Here is a 12,958-nt window from a genome sequence, read left to right as displayed (position 1 = left end):
AAACGAGAAGAGGCTCAGCTAGAGATCCAGGCTGAGATTCATAACAAACCTGTAACTGAACAAGCCTTGCTGACCACCAAGCAATCAGACTATGAGACCAAAAACTACAACTTTCTAGCAAAGTTGCAAGCTGGTAATACTTCATGTTCTTTAACACATGTTGACCCTGAGGATCTATTAAACCGTGGGGACAAATATTTTGTAGCTGATGTTTCAATACTTGCACCTGTCGTGCTGGCAGAGTTGGGCAAACGTGTGAGGCTATCTTTGGGACCACCAACACTTCGCGCAAGGCTGTTGCACGGAATAGATGAAGTGTATCTATATAACAAGGCTAATGTTTCTTTGACTGATCCAGAGACGACAACCTCACATAAATTACCACATAATTGCTCTCATTCAATGTCTAAAGTAGTACACTCAAGCAAACGAACTAAATTATCACAAAATGAGAGCCCTATCTTCCATGCTGACTTGAATGAAGACCCTAGATCTCCACGATCATATCACTCTAATTCTGGTTCGATTCGGAGAGCCCTTTTATCTACACCCCTGGGTAATAACAGCACCCCTCAAGATTCCACTCTTGCTGACATCTGCTCATTTCCAGTGGTTATTCGAAATGTATACTTACTGGATAAGGGTCATGATGTTACGCAATATGAAATACCTGAACTCAAATCCTCTCTAACGGAGATTCTGGCCAAAATGAATACACTAGAGGGCTTCATATAGGCTTGTGGGAACCAAATCAACAATTCCCAATTGACTGCTAAAAAGGAGGTACTAGACGGCGTCATGTAGGCTTGTGGTAACGAAAACAGCAATTCCCAATTGACTGATAAAAAGTAGGTACTAGAGGGCGTCATATAGGGGTGTGGGAACGAAAACAGCAATTCCCAATTGACTGCTAAAAAGGAGGTACTAGAGGGCGTCATATAGGGGTTTGGGAACGAAAACAGCAATTCCCAATTGACTGCTAAAAGGGAGGTACCAGAGGGCGTCATATAGGCTTGTGGGAACGAAAACAGCAATTCCCACTTGACTGCTAATACAGAGGCACTAGAGGGATTCATATAGGCTTGTGGGACCCAAATCAGCAGTTCCCAATTGACTGCTAAAAAGGAGGTACTAGAGGGCTTTGTATAGGCTTGTGGGAACCAAATCAGCAATTCCCAATTGACTGCTAGAAAGGAGGCACTAGAGGGATTCATATAGGCTTGTGGGAACCAAATCAGCAATTCCCAATTGACTGCTAGAAAGAAGGTACTAGAGGGCTTCATATAGGCTTGTGGGAACCAAATCAGTAATTCCCAATTGACTGCTAGAAAGGAGGTACTAGAGGGCTTCATATAGGCCTGTGGGAACCAAATCCAGAATTCCTAATTGACTGCTAAAAAGGAGGTGTCCTGCACTTCTAAGGCAACTCAAACAGAGGAATGGGAACTTAAAAAACTTCAATCACTGGTGCTTTTATCACAGGCTTCACAGACCTCCCCATCACATGTAGCCAAAACCACGATACAACAGGAACTCGATCGGATAGAGGGGGCAAGAATTCAACAAACATCTACACATGGGCAAGTCTCAGATGAAACCATACAAGAAATTGGTGAAGATATATGGGACACAGTCAATACTAATGTGGCTAAGCTTGCTATACTGCAGGAAATATCAAGATTCTTCTTAGTGCCATGGATGGTGGTATAGAGTCAGTGTCATTGAAGCCTATGGTCGAACAAAGGACGGTGCTTCACGAAGATCTCTCACCAAACAGCCCGACACCATTAAAAGATATTATTGAACAGTCATATAGTATCAATGAACTGTACCTATCATACTTTTTAGACTAACACCAGCTTGTATTAACCCTCCTACCGTCACAAACCATTAATGAAGAAACTGTAGAAAAATCCTTTGCAAATACGAGTAAGATTTACTTGAAATCTGTCAACTCCAATCAAACACCCAATTGGTTCAGGCATGTATCATGCTATCTGCCATTGAACATTCATTGGGAGCTAAATGCAAATGTAAGCAGAGTCTGCCACTGCTTCACCTTCTCTGCAGCAGTAGCCATTTCATTTCATAGATACTTGGTAGGGACACTGCATTGATTCTCTGATTAAGAACATATCATTATTTGCGGCGTTGCATACGATTATTGAAATGTCCAAAGGAACAAGCACTAGCAAAGTTAACAGATTGGGCTTTTCTGTGTGCATCTGATGGGCAATTGCCAGGTAGTGCCTTAATAACGCTATATGGCCATAAGATGGCAACAGCCAGTGTGAGTACCTGGGGGGATATGATAACAGTGCCTGGCATATATCTATTAGATAACTATACACAAGCCAAAAGTGTAGGTTTTGCCAGTGCTTGATTTTAATGGGGTTTCGGGATTTCCATGCAGGTAACAGATGAGAGGGCACACATGCTGCTTGTAAATCAAGTGGCTCAAGGCACACTTGGTTAAGACATTTTTTTTTGTTTACATTAGTAGTACATTTACAGCTGTAGTAAAAGCCATTAACACAGGGGGTATCTTAGAAATAACACTTGCAGGCCAAAATTCGAAGTTACTGCTTAACAGAGCTATCTCAAAGAGATCCCAGAGGCTGTGTTTTGGGCAGGGAGGGGCTGGCAGTGGGTGGGAATGCCCTTACGGTTAGCATGAACATGTGCAGTGTATGGATGGATAAATAACCAAACAACTACAAGTGTAGCGTCTCTCCTCGCATCCCGTCTCATGTACTCGATTGCAAAAGCCGAAAACTAAATATGGAGCAGCTGAAAAAGGATACAACACATAAATACACCCGCTGCTGTGCTCAAAGGAAAAACACAATGCCTACCTTAACAAAACATGTCAGCACTGCCACTCAGAACATGCTCTCTGCTGAAAGTAGCCAGCAACCTATATAGGTCACCCTTCCCTCATGCACACGATGCCAAGCACACTTTATTCGCTAAGTGATTCTGAGCATGACCATAATGCAGGGTCAGAACCACAAAGGATTCCTGCACCCAGAAGCCTTAGCATCCCAGCTCCTCCACCAATCAGCCACCCAGCCCCTGCTGCTCTAAACTGCAATGCACCAAACATTACCTTTGGGCCAAATAGACAATAGGGGCACAGAATTGCAGAGAACACCTCTGAAAAACATGTTCTATGCTCAGTCCCACGCCATCTATGCAGTAGTAAATATCAGGTTCCCCCCTTTTACGGAGGAACAGGACACTATGTAAGACGTAAACAGTGGGGCAATTAAATACCAGTGGATACACAGAGGTCCAGGCCAGATGATGCACTAAGATAAGGAGCCTGCAGGAACGAGAGGACGTGGGAGAGAAATGGTGTGTGTTATGTGGGAGAGAGAGAGGGGGAGAGAGAAAGACAAAGAGAAAGCTGAAAGGTGCAGATGCCCCCACACAGCCCATTATCCTATCTATCTTACAGGTGTTCACACCTCTAACGTCTTAAGTGCTGAATTTCTATTTCCAAACATGTGACAATGTGAAGTTTTAGAAAGTACATTAAAAACCACCGGCAGAGAAAGAGTCTATAGTGAGTGCCGGTAAAACACACAAGTAAACAGTTGGCATTTGGGCTTGGGCTCCTGTCAAAAAATGGCATCACTGTAGAGAGAGAGAGGGGGATTCCAAAGATGGAATGGGAAGGAGCAACTGTTCAGACTTGTGGCTTTAAAACACACATTTCTGTTCACATTTTATTTCCGATTCACATTAGCTGTTTGTTTGGAACTGATAATTATCAGTGACACGCAAGCTAAGAAAATGCCACAGATGACCGAGGGAGGTGGTTTAATGCGCACTCATTCAATTAGTGGAATAAGCAGTGGACCAACAGAGGCAGTATGGGTATCTGTAATCATTGTTTAAGTGCGGAGGATTTACTAGAGCCATGGATTTCTGAAGCTCTGTAAATAATAAAAGCTTCCAGTTCTCGCACTTTCATCACACCAATTTTCACTTCTGGTGTCAGCATGTCAAGACAACCCCAGGTCTGTCTTTTCATGCCACAAAATAGTAATAAATGAGAGATAGTTTAGTGGATCAATTACGTGAACAATTTGAAAATGAATGGTTTTTCGTTCAGTAAAGACATATGCTTGATTTAGGGACTACCATGACTTTATCGTGTCATCTATGATGCAAAGAGCATGGATGGCGATTAGCTGAGAATCTGTCCACACCAGTCTCTACATCCATACTGCTGAAGATGCTCTTGGTGACCTCAGGAGCTAATGGCAAATCCGCGCAGGAAGTGGCATACTTACAGTCAACTTCAGGAGCTATAGGCTAATCGGCACAGGAAGTGACATCCTTACAGTAAACCTCAGGAGCTAATGGCTAATCCGCGCAGGAAGTGACATCCATACAGTGAACCTCAGGAGCTAATGGCTAATCTGTGCAGGAAGTGACATCCTTACAGTAGACTTCAGGAGCTAATGGCTAAACCGTGCAGGAAGTGACATCCTTACAGTAAACCTCAGGAGCTAATGGCGTGCAGGAAGTGACATCCTTACAGTAAACCTCAGGAGCTAATTGCTAATCGGCACAGGAAGTGGCATCCTTACAGTAAACTTCAGGAGCTAATGGCTGATCCGTGCAGGAAGTGACATCCTTGCAGTAAACTTCAGGATCTAATGGCTAATCTGCACAGGATGGGACATCCTTATGGTAAACTTGAGGAGCTAATGGCTAATCTGCGCAGGATGGGACATCCTTACGGTAAACCTAAGGAGCTAATAGCTAGGAGAAGAGGTTGCTCATGCAGTGAGCTGCCTGCGGACACATGTACTCTGTGCATTTCATCCTTGTGGCTGCACTTCCCTGAAAACTGATTTGTTCAGCGCTGCTATAATTTAATTCAAAGTTGATAGTAGTCCCAATGTCTATCAAGGGTTTAACAAAAATAGACAATAGCATGTCCTCCTTTTAACTTGTATTCATTGGCCTGTATGATATGAAATTATATGATATGGCATTTGTAACACGCCTATACACAAGTGTTTCAAGGCGCGATGAGGCAAGGAAGGGGGAACACAGGGAAGACAGGGACAACGATCTTACTAGGCCAAGTGATTTTGAATTTGCGCAAGTGCAGGGTGTGGGGGAGGGGAAAGTGCCAGGGGAAAGGGAACGCGGCAATGCTGTACATGGGATCAAAAAAATAACAAGAGGTTCGGCCAGCAGGTGGCAGGTGCAAGGGTAAGTGCAGACAGTAGGTGTCCAAAAGTGCAGGTAGGGGGACTCTAGGGTTAAAGATACAGACTCAAGTGGAAGGGTTGCCGGGAGGCAGTGCGGGTGTGCAACTGGGCGGGCAGGGACCTGGGCTCGAATTAGAGGGTAGCCAGGTGACCAGTGCAGTATCAGACAGGGAATCACATAGTTGCCAACCCTACCGATTTAGGCGGTAGGATACCGCTTTTTAAGCATTCCTACCGCCTACCGATATTTTTACACCAAATACCGATTTTTTTTGTAAAAAAACAAAAAAAAAAAAAATTTCAAGGGCTCCCCGGAGCTGGCATACCGGGAGAATGCACGGCATGCCGGCTTTTAATGTCAAAGGCACCCGCGGCGGTGGGCTAAAGCGCTCCTCCGCCATGGGTGCCTTTGGCAAAAGGCGCCATTAGCCCCCCACCACGCCAGCTCGGGTGGAGTCTTTCAAGGACTTCCCCGAGCTGGCGTAGCGGGAGAAGGCGGGGCATGCAGGCTGTTACTGTCAAAGGCACCCACGGCGGTGGGCTAAAAGCGCCAGGCTTTTAATGTCAAAGGCACCCACGGCGGTAGGCTAAAAGCGCCCCTCCACCGCGGGTGCCTTTGGCCAAAGGCGCCATTAGCCCCCCACCACGCAAGCTCGGGGGAGTCTTTGAAGGACTTCCCCGAGCTGGCGCAGCGGGAGAAGGCGCAGCATGCAGGCCTTTGATGTAAAAGGCGCCCACGGCGGTGGGCTAAGGGCGCCCCTCCGCCGCGAGTGCCTTTCACAAAAGGCGACATTAGCCCCCCATCACGTCAACTCCGGCGAGTCTTTCAAGGGCTCCCCCGAGCTGGCGTGATGGCAGAAGGCGTGGCAGGCGCCTCATTGTCATTGAATGCACCCGCGGCGGCGGGCTCATTCAATGACAATGGGCTGCTGACGCATCCTATTCCTATCATTACCTCCTCGCCTGACTATTTTTGAAACTTTAAGATTCCTACAGATTTTTGGTCACAGAATGTTGGCATGTATGGAATCAGCAGGGGAGAGGAAGAGAGAAGCCAGAAGTAAAGAGGAAGGTCTTGAGGTGCTTCCGGAACCGGAAATGGAAAGAATACATGTCCTATTTTTATATGCTTAGCCTGTCTCGAAAGAACTTGGTTCAGAAAGCATAATACAAATAGAGTAACTGTGTGGAGTGAGTGGCCCTCTCAGTCCTCTTGTTAAATGCTGGAGAGCCTTGGCTTCCACTTCATGTTGAAGCAAACTTTGTGCGCCATCTCGGGCATGATCTTGCTGTCCCTTGCATAGAGAAATACATGTTTTCAATGAAAGGCCTAGAAATGCTGCCAAGCGTATCTTTTAATCGTTGCTTACCTTAGTTTGGCAAAGTTCCGTCTTTCTGATCTCCGAGGCTCCCTTGCCAGGTCTGTCTGTAGCAAGGATTGGGGAGTGGCAAATCGCGCCTGCGGCAGGAACACTTGGGAGGCACCAGGGATTTCATGGAAGGTTCGTTGCCAGGGAACCATGGCTGGATCAGAACGATAGCATGGCCCCTAACCTCTAATCGACCTCATTATAGAATTGTGTTTCTTATAGAGCTGACACACTCAAGTGCAGGTTCAGCTTAGCAAGAAAAGCTGTGTGCGCTGACTGCGTTGTTGAAAAAGATTGATTATTAAATCGGCCGACACACTAGGCTGTAAAAACCTGCACATAAAAGTACAACTTGATTTGGGAAATAGCAGATTTCCCGAATGGCCTATCCGACCCGGTGTTGTATGCTATCCTGCCTCCCATGGTAGCTTGTGGGAGGCAGTGTTCGGCAATCTTCGGAGTCACGCCCACTTGATGGCTACAGCCATACATGCAGCCCGAAATGAAAAGCTAATGTCATAGCCCACCCTCCTACATTTCTGTTCCTGGGATTGGCCAGTGATCTGCGTAGCTCCACCCCTGTCCTTGAGTGCCCGTGTCCATCATTTAAGCAGTTCTCATATTTTCTTCTTTTGTAGCGGCAACAGTGTTTCCATGTCCGCTTATTATATTATAAGTGACTTTGGGCTTGTTTTTGCCCAAAGTCGCTTATAATATTAGCAGGTTGCTTGTCGCGGTTTTTGTCCGCGTTTTTCCTTAATTGTGTGCTTATTGTTCCGCTTGTTTGCCAGTCTGTCTGTCTTGGCCCCATTTACAAAAAAGAAAAATGAATATGAAAGGCGAACATGCCGTCCTGCTGTAAGCAGTTATGCACACGTTGTGAGGCACGGGCTGATTGCCTTCCTGATGTGAAGCCCCATGCAGCGTCCTGGACGGGGCTGTCTGCAGCCCCTTAACGACCTGCAAGTACTCCTTTCTTTTGCATTGATGGGCTCTTTCAATATGAGAGACCCTTTGAAGATGCATTACCTAGCCAAGAGGTAAACACGGGGTATTTACAGCAACATGTAGTTTAGTCATGATGGAAACAAGCATAGACAATGACAATAGTTTAGGGTTTTGTGTAGGCATTGGAAAGGCCCTTGGTAGGCACTGCTGTCTTTAGTTGTATGAACGGCACCATGTGCAAAATGGTGCAAGTACCAGGGCATCTAATGGCAGTGCCTGGCAAATGCCTGATAAGTTTGCAAAAGCCAAAAACTGTTAACATGACTTCACTGAAGGACACACACAGTGCTTTTAACTTGATTGGCTGAACGCAGACCAGGTTAAGACATTTCTATTACACCAGTAGCATTTACAGCTAAAATTAATTCAGCATTGAGTGCAAAGTTTAATGTTAAGGCTTGATTAAAGAGAGCTCAAAGAGTTCCCATGAGAAGGTGTTTTGGTCGGGGAGGGGCAAGAACAGGGTTGGGGATTAGCATGGCAATGAACAGTCAATGGGTGGGCTAGTGATTTACTAGAGGAGTAAGTCATGAGGGAGCCAATGACCAGAGGGGTGATGGACTATATGAACCAAGGACCAGATGACAGCAATCAACCAGGTTTCCCAATACCAGAAGGACGACAGTGGGGGTGGCCATGTCACGCTTGTCGCCATGAGCTAGTCCTGGATTTTCCCTTTGCATACTGGTCCTTGTAGGCCCATACTTATAATGGGAAGAAATAAAATACCAGTCCTACCATTTAATAGGAAATGCCTGGACTGGCTCAGTTTCATGAAGTACATGGGGCTACTTGGCAGGTACCTGCAATGGAGCCAAGGACCAGAGGGGAGCGACGAATCAAGGACCAGAGCAGTGTCATGATCTCTGCTTTCAAAAGGTCAGGGTTTTCCCAACTCCCTTGGAAGCAGATCCATAACCCAGGTTCCGAGTGCCAACCAGTCCCAATTGGGACCTTTTGGACCCAGTCCTGGCGCCAGTGGCACCAGGCTCATAAATATGCCCAGTCCCAGCGCTGGAAGCGCCGGGCTCATAATGCTTGGGTGGACTTACCTGCAGCAGACCATGCTGCTTACTTGCCTGCCAGTTGAGCCTCTGATCCTCTTCTGTTTGGAACTACTTTTCCTGTTGGGTGGGGCAGGAGCCACTCCCTAGATTCAGAACACTGGAACTCTTCTGGAAAGCAGGAACTCTTTTCTTACCTAGGCGTGGCTGTGGAAGGAGACACCTAAGCACTACAGGAGGCTATTTAAACCACACCCGATGGATGAATCTTGCTTTGCGTTATTCTGCATCCTCTGCAGCAGAACGTTCATCGTGTCTTCTGCATCTGATCCTGGGCATAAGGAAAAAGGCTTACCATCCTGAATCCAGTCTTCAGCAACACCTATAAAGACAAGAAAGAACAGGTTAGCATTACGGTCTTCAGTGACAGCTCTTCCCTTACCTGGTCCATCGGCTGTCACCAACGCGTCGCGCTGCATTCCGGCATCTGAAAGACAAAGGCTTACCTACTCTTCGTGTGCTCCGGAGGTCTTCACACTGCATTCCGGCATCTGAAAGACAAAAGCTTACCAACTCTTCGCACGCTCCGGAGGCCTTCGGCGCTGCATCCCGCATCTGAAAGACAAAACAAGGTGCGTTTAAAGACATTGGGGAACTTTAATACTCACGTGCCATTACGCCTTTCCACATCTAACCCAGTGGGTATTCCGGCACCCTGCAGCCGCTCCGAACTTGTACCTGCAAAATAAAAAGACAGTTAGAGCGCATCGTGAAGCAGGCAACAAGTGCTTACTTACGTGCTTCCAGGCGCTTCTATTCATCACACGGGCTCCATCTTCAACTCACTTCAGCCCGTCATCCGCCATCGCCGGAACCCTGCAAAACAAGAAACATCATTACTAAAGACTTTAAAGACATTAGAATTACTCGAAACTTACCGTTCGTGCAGTAAACAACGGACAGCAGTCCTCTGAAGTCAAGAGGCCTGCTCCCCTTATCCAGTGAAGAAACTGGTTACATCACCCTGCCCTGAGGCAGATGGAGAGCACGGCGTTCACTTACCTAAGACATCTTACCCTTCAAGTCAGACATACAGTGCACAGAGGTCCAGCCCAAAGAGCCAGCCGTGTGTTACACATCACCTTTGCAGATACGGTATACGCCCAGTCAAGACCGGCGCCTCTACGGGAATCAGGTGAGCGTTACAAGCAGCCAAGGATCCAAAAAGCCAATAATGTTGCTTTTATAAGTCGCACACATACAAAAAATTAAAATAGACACCAATTGTTAGAAAATAACAATTTTAATAAATGCTTTTTGTTAACATATGTTTGGGCTCTCTGTATGTGACCTTTCCACCTTATTTTAGAGGTGCGCTTGTTTTTGCAGCTTATTTGGTTGGGAAGTCAGCTTGTTTTGGGCTTGTTTTAAAGGAACATTCAGCTTATTTTTTCCTTCTGACCTGGCAACACTGAGCGGCCGTGGAGAGAGGAAGGGGAGACTGGGAAAGAGGGGGTTTGAAGAAATTAAGTCGCATGGAGTAGAACCGAGCTCTACACTGCGGGGCTGTGGTGGGAATACAGGAGCTCGAGGCACACACGGGACTGAGCAGGAACAAAGGAGGGACCCTTCTGCACCGACACAACGAAAGCACAGTATTTGAAAGGCTACCGAGGATTACAAAAGCCCTGTACAGTGGTTTAATTGCTGGGATCAAAAAATAATAAAAATCACATAAATGAAAAACATTTTGACTTTTCTGTTTCATGACACCAACGTAACATTGTTTACTCCCCCATGTACGTAGACACATTAACACGGAAGAATGCCATATTAAGAGAGGGCTAATCACCATATTGCTGAAACGAAGCACCTGAAAGTTTTATGGAAATGCTTAACTCAAGGTGGTCTGTTTTGGGGGCTTCGTGCATGGACAACATTGTGTGATGAATGTCAACTTAACTATTTCATAACTTGTGTGTTTTATCACTGTTCTATAGCCAAAACATTAATGTAAAGAAATATTATACCAAGCAAAAGGAGTGTTTAGCGAACAATGGTTTCACACCTGTCTGCATCAGGCGTGCCTGTAAATAAGTGAACACAAGGTAGGCTGCAGTCTTGTGGCAGGATGGATGCCATACTCCCACTTGTCATGAATCCTCCTTGCATGTTAATTCCACTCTCTTTATCATGGAGAATGGTCATCATGGTTTCCACAGTTATGTTGCCTGTTTGAAAACCATTATAACGCAGGGCAGTTTCTAATCCATTTGGTGCCCAGAGCGAAACACTAGGAATACATCCCCCCACATCCCATCCTGCACCCCAGCCCCACCGCACCCCATGCCCCAGCCCCACCGCACCCCGCGTCCCAGCCCCACCGCACCCCGCGCCCCAGCCCCACCGCACCCCACCCCACTCCCAAATTACACCATTAAGGGACTCCTACCCAAAGTCAAACAGTCCGTTACACAAGGAATAAATTGCCATTTGAAACAGTGGGCCACCTTTTCATTGGTGCCCAAGACAATTGTATGCTCTAGTCCCACTTAGGCTGCAGATAATGAGGACTGGGCACAATAAAGAGAACATGAATATGGCACAGGATGCAGTATATGCAACCATTAAAGAACACAAGATGCTGAAGGGGGTTTGGAGGCAACCTAAGCCAAAAGGGCAATGACAAGGAGACACCCGAACACAATAAACAATCACTTTAAAATTCTTTCAATGGGAATCAAGTGTATGCTTTGATACAGTAAAGTCTGACTGTTGACTTGTTATAAGGAGACATGGAACCGGATTATTTATTTATTCATGCAATGTTTGTCGGGTACCTATTTATTTATGCAATGTTTGTCGGATACAGGTATCCGACAAACATTGCATAAATAAATAATCTGTGTCCATGTACCCGACAAACATTGCATAAATAAATAAATGAACCGGGTCGTGGCTTAAAGAATATTTACTCAGCAACACTGATCAAAACTATTATCAGCATAATGAAGTAACTCATCACCAGTGCCATTGAAGTGGTTTAAAGTGGAATTGATATCAAGTTTGGAAAAGAAGCAGCATGAAACAAATAGCGCCGCTTTAAACTATTATTTTGGGAGAGGCAAAGCTGCCTACAGTGCACGCCCACGCCCCACACTACCTCCCCTCCCAACACAATGTCAGCACGAAACCATTCAGTGACTAATGGCCCACCATTAGCAGTTTCCTGCCTGCATTGTGATGGGAGGAGCTGGTTTTAGCTGCAGGGGGACCTGAAGTGTTTTAATTGTTGTGCTTATGCCCCCACCCCAAGTGGCGCAAAAGTGGTCAGAGGAAGCCTCTGACTTCTGTAATGTTACGTAGTACTTGTGACATTACAGTCGGAAGGGGCAGCGCCAGTACCTGACCCACAGAACTTTCCCCACGGCAATGCGCCGCCCCACAAACTGGGGAATTTTATCCCCTCCAGAGGCTCCAGTGTAGCGGGGTAATTGCGAACCCCCCTGGCGGTTGCGCCCCGGGCAGCTGCCCGCCTCACCCGTGCCAAGAAACAGGCCTGCACCTCAGGGTAAGAATTCCTCCCAGTGCATGGATTAGCATTCTTTTTTATTTATTTTTCCATTTGTGCTTTGGTTTCCAACAAACCTTTCACACGAACATGAATATTTAAAAGTCTCCTATGCACAATTAGACAAACAATACAGGCCATAAATATAAACCATCTCCCCAGATAATACAAAATCATACACAAATATAAACTAGTCAAGACACACAGCATTCTTGTTGCAGCTCAATTAAGCCTACACATTTCACAATATCAGAACAATGAAGTATCGGTTAAGTATAAAAGCAAAATTCTATAACTTTTTTCCCAAACCTTTTATTCAAACAAGGATGCGAGACATACATAGACAGTAAAATATGGCTGAATGCATAATGCACAAAATTCCCGGGTCCAATAAGCCATCCCACCACCGAGGCGCTAATGCGAAAATGCATAACCCTGTTAAAATAAAAAAAGTACCACACCAAGGACATCACATCAGGGAATAGTTTGAAAGTAGAGACGATTTAAAAGTTAGGGAGGGAAAATTCTGGTAATAGTCAACAAATGGGAGCCAGAAATCTAGATACCAAGGCAGCGCATTGTTTTACACATGCTGTAACTTTTTCGTCAACCAAGATGTCCCATACCTCCATCCACCATTGTGCCAATACTGGCCCCATAGGAGCCTTCCACGATCGTGCTATTTATATTTTAGTTGCTAAAAATTGGTGTGTCGCCGATTGTGCTCTGCAACCCGATTTAGGGTACACATCATCCACTGAGCGACGCGAT

General features: G+C 45.9%; 1 long non-coding RNA gene across 1 annotated transcript in view; it reads right to left on the bottom strand.

The window, feature by feature from the left end:
- LOC138580175 (uncharacterized) overlaps positions 1 to 7,194 on the bottom strand; it is a 335,367-nt gene extending 328,173 nt beyond the window's left edge. The window contains exon 1 of the long non-coding RNA XR_011304197.1: positions 6,605 to 7,194. This is a non-coding gene — a long non-coding RNA (uncharacterized lncRNA). The remainder of the gene's footprint in view (positions 1 to 6,604) is intronic.
- Positions 7,195 to 12,958: the final 5,764 nt, after the last annotated feature.

This window comes from Ambystoma mexicanum, chromosome 3p (genome assembly GCF_040938575.1).
Source record: "Ambystoma mexicanum isolate Mex_15411 chromosome 3p, UKY_AmexF1_1, whole genome shotgun sequence".
In the NCBI taxonomy this organism is placed as follows: domain Eukaryota; kingdom Metazoa; phylum Chordata; class Amphibia; order Caudata; family Ambystomatidae; genus Ambystoma; species Ambystoma mexicanum.
Note: the sequence above shows the minus strand (reverse complement) of the source record. Positions and strands in the feature narration are given on the sequence as shown.